The 9,829-nt window shown below is 39.9% G+C and overlaps 1 protein-coding gene across 1 annotated transcript in view; it reads left to right on the forward strand.

The window, feature by feature from the left end:
• LOC147001755 (uncharacterized) overlaps nt 1-9,829 on the forward strand; it is a 347,644-nt gene that overhangs the window by 227,635 nt on the left and 110,180 nt on the right. The gene's annotated exons all lie outside the window — the stretch shown is intronic.

A 9,829-nucleotide genomic window follows, 5' to 3' on the forward strand; every position in this document is an offset into this window, starting at 1 on the left:
CCCTCTGTACTTCTTCCCCATCTCCTCCCATGTCCGAACCAGAACCTCCTTTACCTCCTACTCTTCTCTCCCTCCCAGATCCTTCTCTCCTCCTACTTCCAAACATTCTTTTCTTCCCCCTTCTGAGTAGAACTGTAGCATTCACACTTTGGTGTGAACTTCCTTCTTCTTCGGTTTCCCATAGTCTGTTAGTTGTATCGTGGGCATTCCATGCATTTTTTGAACAATTTCCACTTATCAATAACTACATACCATGTGTGTCCTTTTGTGACTAGGATACCACACTCAGGATGATATTTCAACTTCCAAACATTGGCCTTTGACTTTCATGAAGTAATGTTTTTAAAGCTGAGTAGTACTTCTGTACAATGTACCATATTTTCTGTATCCATTCCTCTGTTGAGGGACATCTGGGTTGTTTTCAGTGTCTGGTCATTTTAAATATGGTTGCTATGAACATAGTGGTGCATGTGTTCTATTAATATATTGGAGAATCTTTTGGGTATATGCACCATGGTGGTATAACTGTATTTGAGGTAGAACTATTTCTAACTTTCTCAGGAATTGCCAGATTGATCTCCAAAGTGGTTTTTCCAACTTGCTGTCCCAGCATGAATGGAGGAATGTTCTTCTTTCTTCACATTTTTGCCAGAATCACCTGTCAGCTGAGTTTTGTTCTTGGCCCATCTGAGTGATGTGAAGTGGAATCTTAGGTTCATTTGTATTTGCATTTCCCTGATGACTACAGATGTTGAACATTTCTTTAAGTACATCTCAGCCATTCAAGATTCCTCAGTTGAGAATTTTCTGTTTAGCTCTGTACCCCATTCTTTAATAGGGTTATTAGGATCTCTGGAGTGTAAGTTCTTGAGTTATTTATATATTTTGGATATTGCCACGTACTTTGGTTGAGTCAGTTTGACATAGCGAAACCTGGGAAGCTGACCTATGAAGCAATGAGTTTCAAGGAAACTCTCTTCCTGGAGTCTGGCACTTTCTCCCCTAAATCTTTATAAACCATAAAATCAATCTTCCATCCCCGAATTAGCCTAGTGTATGGATTCACGTGTGCTCTATTTAGTATTACCTTAATGTAATGACTTTTAAGATTGAATTCTAACATAGCTAAAGCCTTTCCCAGTGTTCTAAGTTCCCAGATAGCAGCAAGGAGCTTAAACTATTCAGTAACTAATTAAGCACTGCAATAAAACAATAAAGCACTAGCCATTAGCTCAGTTATCTGCAGAAAGAGATTGGAATTCTCACTGAGATAGAAATTCTTTTTACAGACTACATTCCATGCCAACAGCAAGTTAATATACTATACTGATAAATGGGAATTCTCCAGACGTAGATAAGAATTAAAAAGACCTAAGAATTCCAAGGTCCTTGACACTACTTTATTCCTGAGGCCAGGCAAGAGTTAATACCCCCCCCCTAGCCCAATTAACAGTAAAGTGTGAAACTCTTGCCTGGCACAGGGCTGATCCAAAGCAGATGCTAATCTCTAATGTAAACATCATCCTTTTGAAGTCACTAGTCTTACATCTGGAGGGATGCTTATCTCTAATGTAAACATTTATCTGGTTCCTACAAATTCTTTTTATAGTCACTCCTCTTGCACCTGGAAAACTTCTATGTACCCTATCTGCTATGTTTTACAATTTATGATATTCGCTGTAATATAATTAGTCTAAGTTCGACCAGAAAATTACATTCAGATTCTGCACAACCTCTCCTGTGTATGACTGTTTGTCACTCCATCCTAAGCTTTGCCCACCTACTCTAGAGAACCATTTCACACAGGCACGGGACCCAGAGGGTCTGCAGCAGGATACTAGCCCTCTATCAGACATAGGGTTGGTGCAGATGTCTTCCCAATATGTGTGTGCAATTTTGTCCTTTTGATAGCATCCTTTGACTTACAAAGCTTTTCAATTTTATGGGGTCCCATTTGACAGTGTTTTTTATCTTACAGCATGAGCCATTGGTGTCCTGTACAGGAACATTTCCCCTGTGCCAATGTGTTCGAAGTTCTTTACTGCTCTCTCTTGTATTAGATTCAGTGTATCTTGTTTTATGTGGAGGTCCTTGAGTGACTTGGAATTGAGCATTGTACAAGGAGATAAGAATAGATCAATTTGCATTCTTCTATATGAAGACTGCCAGTTGAACAAACACCAATTGTTGAAAATGCTGTCTTTTATCCACTGGATGGTGTTGGCTCCTTTGACAAAGATCAAGTATCATATGAGTGTAGGTCCATTTCTAGTTCTTCAATTCTATTCCATCGGTCTACTTGTCTCTCTATACCAGTACCATGCCATTTTCATCACTATTGCCCTGTGGTATATTTTGAGATCAGGGATGGTGATTTCCCCAGCCATTCTTTTATTGTTAAGAATAGTTTTTGCTATACTGTGGTTTCTGTTATTCCAGATAAATTTGAGAATTGCTTGTTCTATCTCTGTGAAGAAATGAGTTGGAATTGTGATGGGGATTGCATTGAATCCGTAGATTGTTTTGGCGAGATGGACATTTTTTACTATATTAATCCTGCTCATCAATGACCATGGGAGATCTTTACATCTTCTACAGTCTTCTTTGATTTCTTTGTTCAGAGACTTAATGTTCTTGTCATTCAGATCTTTCCCTTGCTTTGTTAGAATCACACCAGGATATTGTTTGTGACTATTGTGAAGTATGTAGTTTTTAAAAATTTCTCCCTCAGCCTAATTATCCTTTGAGTAGTGGAAAGTTCCTGGATTGTTTGAGTTAATTTTATATCCATTGACATTGCTGAAGTTATTTATCAGCTGTAGGAGTTCTCTCCTGGATATTTTGGGGCTCATTTATGTGTAATATCCCATACTCCTCAAATTGTAGTGTCTTGAATTCTTCCCTTCCAATTTGCAACACTTTGATCTGCCTTTTTTGCCTGATTGCTATGGCTAAAATGTCAAGGACTATGGTAAATACATAGGGGAAGAGGGGGAAGTCTTTCCTTGTCTCTGATTTTAATGGGATTGCTTCAAAATTTTCTCCATATATTTTTATGTTGGCAACTGGATTGCTCTATGTTGCTCTTATTATATTCAGATATAGACCGTGACTTTCTGATTCTTCCAATGCATTTATCTTGAAGTTGTATTGTATATTGTCAAACAATTTTTCAGCATCTGATGAGATTATCCAATATATTTTAAGATATTTTATATAGTGAATTACATTGATGGATGTCCATAATGAGTCATTCCTGCATTCGTGGGATGATACAGCATCTAATGAGATGATCAAGTAAAAATTTCTTAAATTTATTACATAGTATATTACTTTGATGAATTCCAAAACATTGAATCATTCTTACATCCTATGCATGATGACTATTGGATCATGGTGAATGATCATTTGCATGTGCTATTAGATTCAGTTTCCAAGAAGTTATTGTGTATTTTTGCATCAATATTTTTATGGTTTTTATATGCTCAGTCCACTGAGTGGCAATATAAGAAGGTGTGGCCATGTTAGAGTATAGTGTGTGGTCAAGACCCTCACCCTAGCTGCCTGGACATTACTGTTCTATTAGCAGCCTTCACATGAACATGTAGGACTTTCAGCTTCTCCTGAATCATGCCTTTCTGGATGCATCCATGTGGCTACCTTGTTGGTACTTGACTGATCTTCTTAACCTGTAAGACATCCACATTGAATTGTAAGGGAAGCTGCAGTGCAGCCAGATTTGGAGGAGTCCCAAAACCCTCCTGGGACAACTAGTCATGGAGTATGTTCAGCAGCCATTTGTCTGCAGGAGTCAGGGTGTTGTTCAGAGTCACACCTCTTATCTAAAGCTTTGAAGAACCACCTATCTGAGGGCCAGAAGCTCTTGTGGGTATCTGCTGATGAAGAGTTAGAAACAGCTCTACTAAGTACTCAGCCTGATACACAGAGTCCTAAGGGTAGACACAGCAAATACAGAGGTCTGAAGGAAAGGACAAAGTACCCAAAATCTGAGTATCCAAGGCTGTACCCTCAGATTAGAAAAGAGAACAGAAAAAATGGAGAGAGAACCCAGTAAGTGGCAATGGGGAGAAGGGAGGCCAGGTGTTCCTGGTGGTCATGAACCCTGCAGAGAGTTCACAGCAAATTTCAATGTGGATTATGAAAGTAGAAAATGTTCCCTTTGTTTTAGTACATTCACCTTGTTTGGGCAGATAATCCATGCAGGAAGGCTGAGAAAGGGCTAAGAAAGAAAGTTGACCTCAGAGAAACAGGAGGACTGGGGTTCTCTAGTGTAGTATACTGTAGTGTGGTGAGGGGTGGTGTGTTGTGGTGAAGTGTAGTGTATACTCGTGTAGTGTTTGCTGGTTGGTATACATGAGGCCCTGGGCTCCCTCTCCAGTGTAGCCCACTTAGAGAAGCTGAAGTTAGAACATCAGTTGCCAGATTTTATGAGGGTGATGGTGGACTGGGAGTTGCAATCTCAGCTACCAAGGGATTACCTCTTCTATAGAAATAGAGTAGATGAGATAGTTCTTGTAGAGACCTGAGTAGAAGGAAGGAGATGGGGATTGTTAGATAACAGATGTCAAATTACAATAAGAACGAAGAAATTAATTCTAGTACTTAACATTGTAGAAGGGAAAGTTCAGTTCCCAGAAACTTATTATATTTGATGGAGAATTAAAGTAAAAATAGTTTCAAGTCTCCAAATGAGAAGATCTGACAGGGTGGACAAATGAAGAGACACTTCAGAAAAAGCATCTTAGGAGAGAAACTGTTTAGCTTCCATTTTCATGTGACTGCCCAGCATTGCAGGAAGTCGTAACAGGTGGTGCTTGAGAGTACTGGTCACATCACACTGACATTCCAATGCAGAGACAAATGAACACAGATATGCTCACTAGCTCGCTTGAGTGCTTACTTGTGTTCAGTTCAATTCTCCACCTTTATGCATTTCAGGGCCTCCTCCCTGCCTAGGGAATATTGCCTCTGAGAGTGGGCTGTGGTTTTTGATATCATTTAATTTGACTAAGAGAACCAACCCTAAAGATATGACCACAGGCCACCCAGGGAAATATCCCTTGTTGAGATTCTGCTCCGAGATTGACTCCAGGTTGTTTCCAACTGACAATTAAAGCTAATCCTCACAGACTTGGTTACAGCAAGTCCTTGTTTAAGAAAATCATTTCTATACTACAGGTAAGCTGATCCTTTTAAATAAACCAGAAACTAGTTACGAGCTTTTATATTCTGTCTATTTTGTGAAAGTATTTTACAACCCAACCCCCAGATTCTCCATAATCCATAATTTCTTTGCAAAAGAGTATTTAGCCCCTTTAAAGGTATCTGATGAGATGAATATTTTCAGGGTCGTATGGTAATGGTCATTATACCTAGGAGAAGAAAATTAAAGAATGTGGAACAGCTTCTACCACAATACCAACCAACAAGAAAACATTAGGTCAAAATGAAAATGGGAGTTGAAAGCTCCCAATGAAAAGAAATGATAAATGATTTGATAGTTGTACATTGTGTTCTTATATTGAATCTTCACAAAGGATAAAGTTGCATGCCAATTGAAAATCTTTAACATTGCCAACAAACGTGCTAGACAAACACCGAAGTGATCTTGGTTAAAACATATTTTCCTATATCCATTGCAGATATATAAAGTAGACATGTTCCCACAGTGGACAGCCAAAGTTGATCTCAGAGAAAAAGGAGGACTGGGGTTATCTAGTGTAGTATACTGTAGTGTGGTGTGGTGCGGTGTGCTGTGGTGAAGTATAGTGTATTGTCCTGTAGTGTTTGCTGCATGGTGTGCCTGAGGCCCTGGGCTCCCTCTCCAGTTTAGCCCACTTAGAGAAGCTGAAATTAGAATATCAATTGCCAGATTTTAGGAGGGTGATGATGGACTGGGATTTGCAATCTCAGCTACCAAGGGATTATCTCTTCTATAGACATTTGGTGGGTTGCAATGGGCCAAATATCTCCAAGTAACTGCTAAAGAGTAATAGATAGGTTCTCAACACACAGAAAATAATGAGATAGATGCCTGAATTGATGGCTGTGCCAGATACCATCTTCTTCAGCAATGTGGTCTGACCATTGACTTCCAGAAAGGAAGGAAGAGCAATGGACGCAGTCTTTAATGATTGGGTAGTGTGTATGAGACTCAGTGATGAGCAACTCCAAACAAGATAAGGCAAACCTGGCCTTGGGCTTTTCATTGGGTAGTATATTATGTTCAGGGGAGGAATTGTCAGAGCATAATAGGGTATTTTCATTTAAACCTCCTTTATATGGGTTTGTGTATTATAAAGCTTCTTAAATTGTAGGCTTACAGGTGGCCTTTCAAAAGTCTGCAGTCAGTTATCCCACCTCCATACTACTTCCTTGTCTTAGTGTTGTTTTGCTTTCTGGTCTGCAGCACAGGTGTGGGAAACCCACTGGGCAGACCAAATGCAGTCATGGTAGATTGTATGTATCCTAAGCCCACTGTCTGGTATTGACCTGGATTGAAATGCAATTACACTACTTAGGGGGTGGAAGAATGTAGCCTTGGGCATGGGAGGTGGAAGCTGGGGTTCACTGACACCTTGGAGTCCATTTGACAATGAAAACCACAGGCAAGAGTAGAGAATGGAGGTTCTGAATTCCATGGGCCTATGTTAAGGAGTCTGGGGTCAGGGACCCAGGAAATCCTGGACATCCAGACAGTGCTGAGTTGCAGGGAGTTTATAGCAGGTTAGAGCCTGCTGGCCTGCAAGGAGACAAGGCCAAGGGGTTCTCAGAATCTTGAACATGCAGGTACTGCTAGAAGTCACAGAGGAGCTGAGCATGTAGGAGGCCAGCAGGCTGAGAACTAGCCCTGAAAACAGGGAATGGGAAATTCTGTATTAGCTCAGAAGTGACTAGTCCAGGAGAATTAAGGGGCCTTCTGTTGGAGACTTAGATGGCATGGCTCTGTAGGCAAAGGCTTTTTCTTCATATAACTCACAGTTGATTTGATGAGAGAGACAGTCCTTGGTTCTAAACTGTTTATTGATTGTTTTTCATGGAAATGAAAGCATAACATGTCTTGAGGTTAGACTAGAAGTTAAGTACCTTCTGAGGAAGGAATGTCCAGGAAGGGAAGCTTATTGACTAAACCCTACCATCTTCTAGGTACCTCATTAGTATGGGGAACCTTATTCTGTTCTAAATGACCACAGGCCATGTACCTATGTAGAGATTTTGGTCCCATGAAAGAGGCCTGGTAGGAAGCAGGTGACACTTTTGCCATCTACTGTGGGTCTGGGACTTCCAACCCACTCAACCTTACCAAATTCCTGACATGGTGGTCTACTGTCCCAGGTCTTTGAGTTTTATTGATGTGAGGAGACACCAGGACCAAGGCCACTTTTCATTGGGACTGGCTTATAGGTTCAGAGGCTCAGTCCATTGATTTCAAGGCAGGAAGCATGGCAGCATCTAGACAGACATTACTTTGGAGAAGAAGCTAAGAGCTCTATATCTTATTCCTAAGGCACCAAGAAGACTGTCTAACTGGTGTTTAGTAGGAGGGTCTCAAAGCCCACCCTCCACACTGACACACTGTTTCTAACAAGGCCACAACTCCTAAAGGTACCACTCCCATGATCAAGCATATTCAAGCCACCACACTCCTCTGCAATCTCCCAAGATACTTACCTCACTCTGTCCTACTGTTTTCCTTTTTTTCTCCTTCACAAATTATGTGTTCTATTATTTTCTTTCAATATCCTCCTATAACCCAACACTAGTGCATTACCTTTTATGGATACTGCAGTTTAAATACACATCTCTATACATTCAAAGTTACCATCCACATAAGACACATCATGTGGTATTTGTCTTTTTGGGTCTGGGTTATATCACTCAGAAAGATTATTCATGTCTCCATCCATTAACCTGTAAATTTCATTTATATTTTCACAGTTCATTACCATTGTGTATATGAACCATATATTCATTATCCTTGCATCAGTTATATTTACGTCTGGGTTGTTTTGATGTCCTGCCTATTGTGAATAAAGCAGCAAGGAACATGAGCACCTCCGGGTGTCTGTCTTAGGATAATGCCTTTGGCTATATGCCCTGGAATAGTGTCTGAGTCTGTGTTCACTTGCTAGAAAGGGACAACAGGACCATGATAGGTCCTTTTAAGGAGAGCATGTAAATGGCGGTCTGCTTACCATTTCAGAATTTTAGTACATTTTTGTCTTGACAGAATCATGCACAGGCAGACATGGTGTTGGAGAAGTAGCTGAGAGTTCTGGATCTGGATCTGCAGGAAGCAGGGATACTGGCCCTGAGTTGGACTTTTGAAACTTTAAAGCCCACCCCCAGAGAAGGCTACAGCTCCAAATTTGATCAAATAGTGCTATACCCTGTTAACCAAGTATTCAAATCTATGAGCCTATAAGGGTTCTTCTCATTCACACCACCACAAATAGTACAGCTGGTTCATATAGAAGATCTATCTCTAGTAATGTTTTCCAGAACATTTCTCCTGTTTTTCATAATGACTGTACAGGTGAATATATGTTCTCTTACCCCACACTCATGCCAACAGTTGTGGTCCTTAGTCTATTGGTAATAGCCATTCTGACTGCAGTAAGATACAAGGTTAAAACTATTTTAATTTGCATTTTCCTATGAGGAAGGATATTAAATATGTAAATACATATCTACGATCCATTTCTTTCTCTTTCTTGAAGATTCTGTTCAGTTCGACAGAACATCAGAAGGGAGTATGTTTGAGACTGGGACTCTCTAGTTACCCCTGCTGTCCCAGAATCTAGTACATAGACCAGGCTGTCCAGGGGCTCATGCAGTTCTTCTTGCCTCTGCCTTCTGACTGCTGGGATTACAGGTGTGCACTACCATGTACAGCCATAGAACATTTTGAAATGTTTAAATTTATAATGTTTTAATATTTAACAGGCAGGTTTCCTGTTGTTTGGTTTTAAACACCATCAGATTGTCTAGAAATGAACTCTCTGTCATATGTACACTTAGTAAAGATCCTCTCCCATCTTGTAGCTGATCTTTGCATTGATTAAGTTTTTCTTTTGCTTTCTTATTCACTGTTTTATTGCTAGGACACATCTTGACCAGGATAACGTATAAAGAAAATATTCAATTGGGGTTGACCTACAATATAAAAGTGTGATCCAGGATTGTCAAGTTGGGGAACGTGGCGGTAGGCAGGCAGGCATGCATACAGGCATCATAAAAATAGAGGAGTAGATGAACTTGCATCTGATACATATAGAGGAGGCAGAGGAAAGAGATAGATAGATACAGATTGACAGACAAACAGAAAGACTTAGGCAGAGACAGAGACATTATAGACTGAGATATAGAGAAAAAGAGAGAGAAACATAGTGAGATCAATAGAGACGGAGAGATAGTGACAAAGACAGGGACAAAGACAGAGGCAGGGATTGGCATGAGCTTTTGAAACCTCAATACCAACCTCCATTGTCACAACTCCTCCAGCATGTCCATATCTACTAGTCCTTTGTAAAACAGTTCGATGAAGTAGGTATCAAACATTCAATTCTGAAATGAACTTTGAAAGTCATTTTAATCCCAATCACTTCATTTATAATTCAGAAGATTTTAATTACTCAATGTGAATATTTTTGTTTCCTGAGATGTATTAGAGAAATACTGTTGTGTTTCTAATTTGTTTGTCTGACGTGGTCATCCAAGAGAGTACATTATGACTGTAGCTAAATTTTTTACTATAGAGATAGAGCAAGGATAGTTTTTCCATCCTGACCTCGGGATCCACATAGTT

Source organism: Mus caroli, unplaced genomic scaffold (assembly GCF_978045245.1).
Source record: "Mus caroli unplaced genomic scaffold, Mus_caroli_1 scaffold_12, whole genome shotgun sequence".
Taxonomy (NCBI): Eukaryota; Metazoa; Chordata; class Mammalia; order Rodentia; family Muridae; genus Mus; species Mus caroli.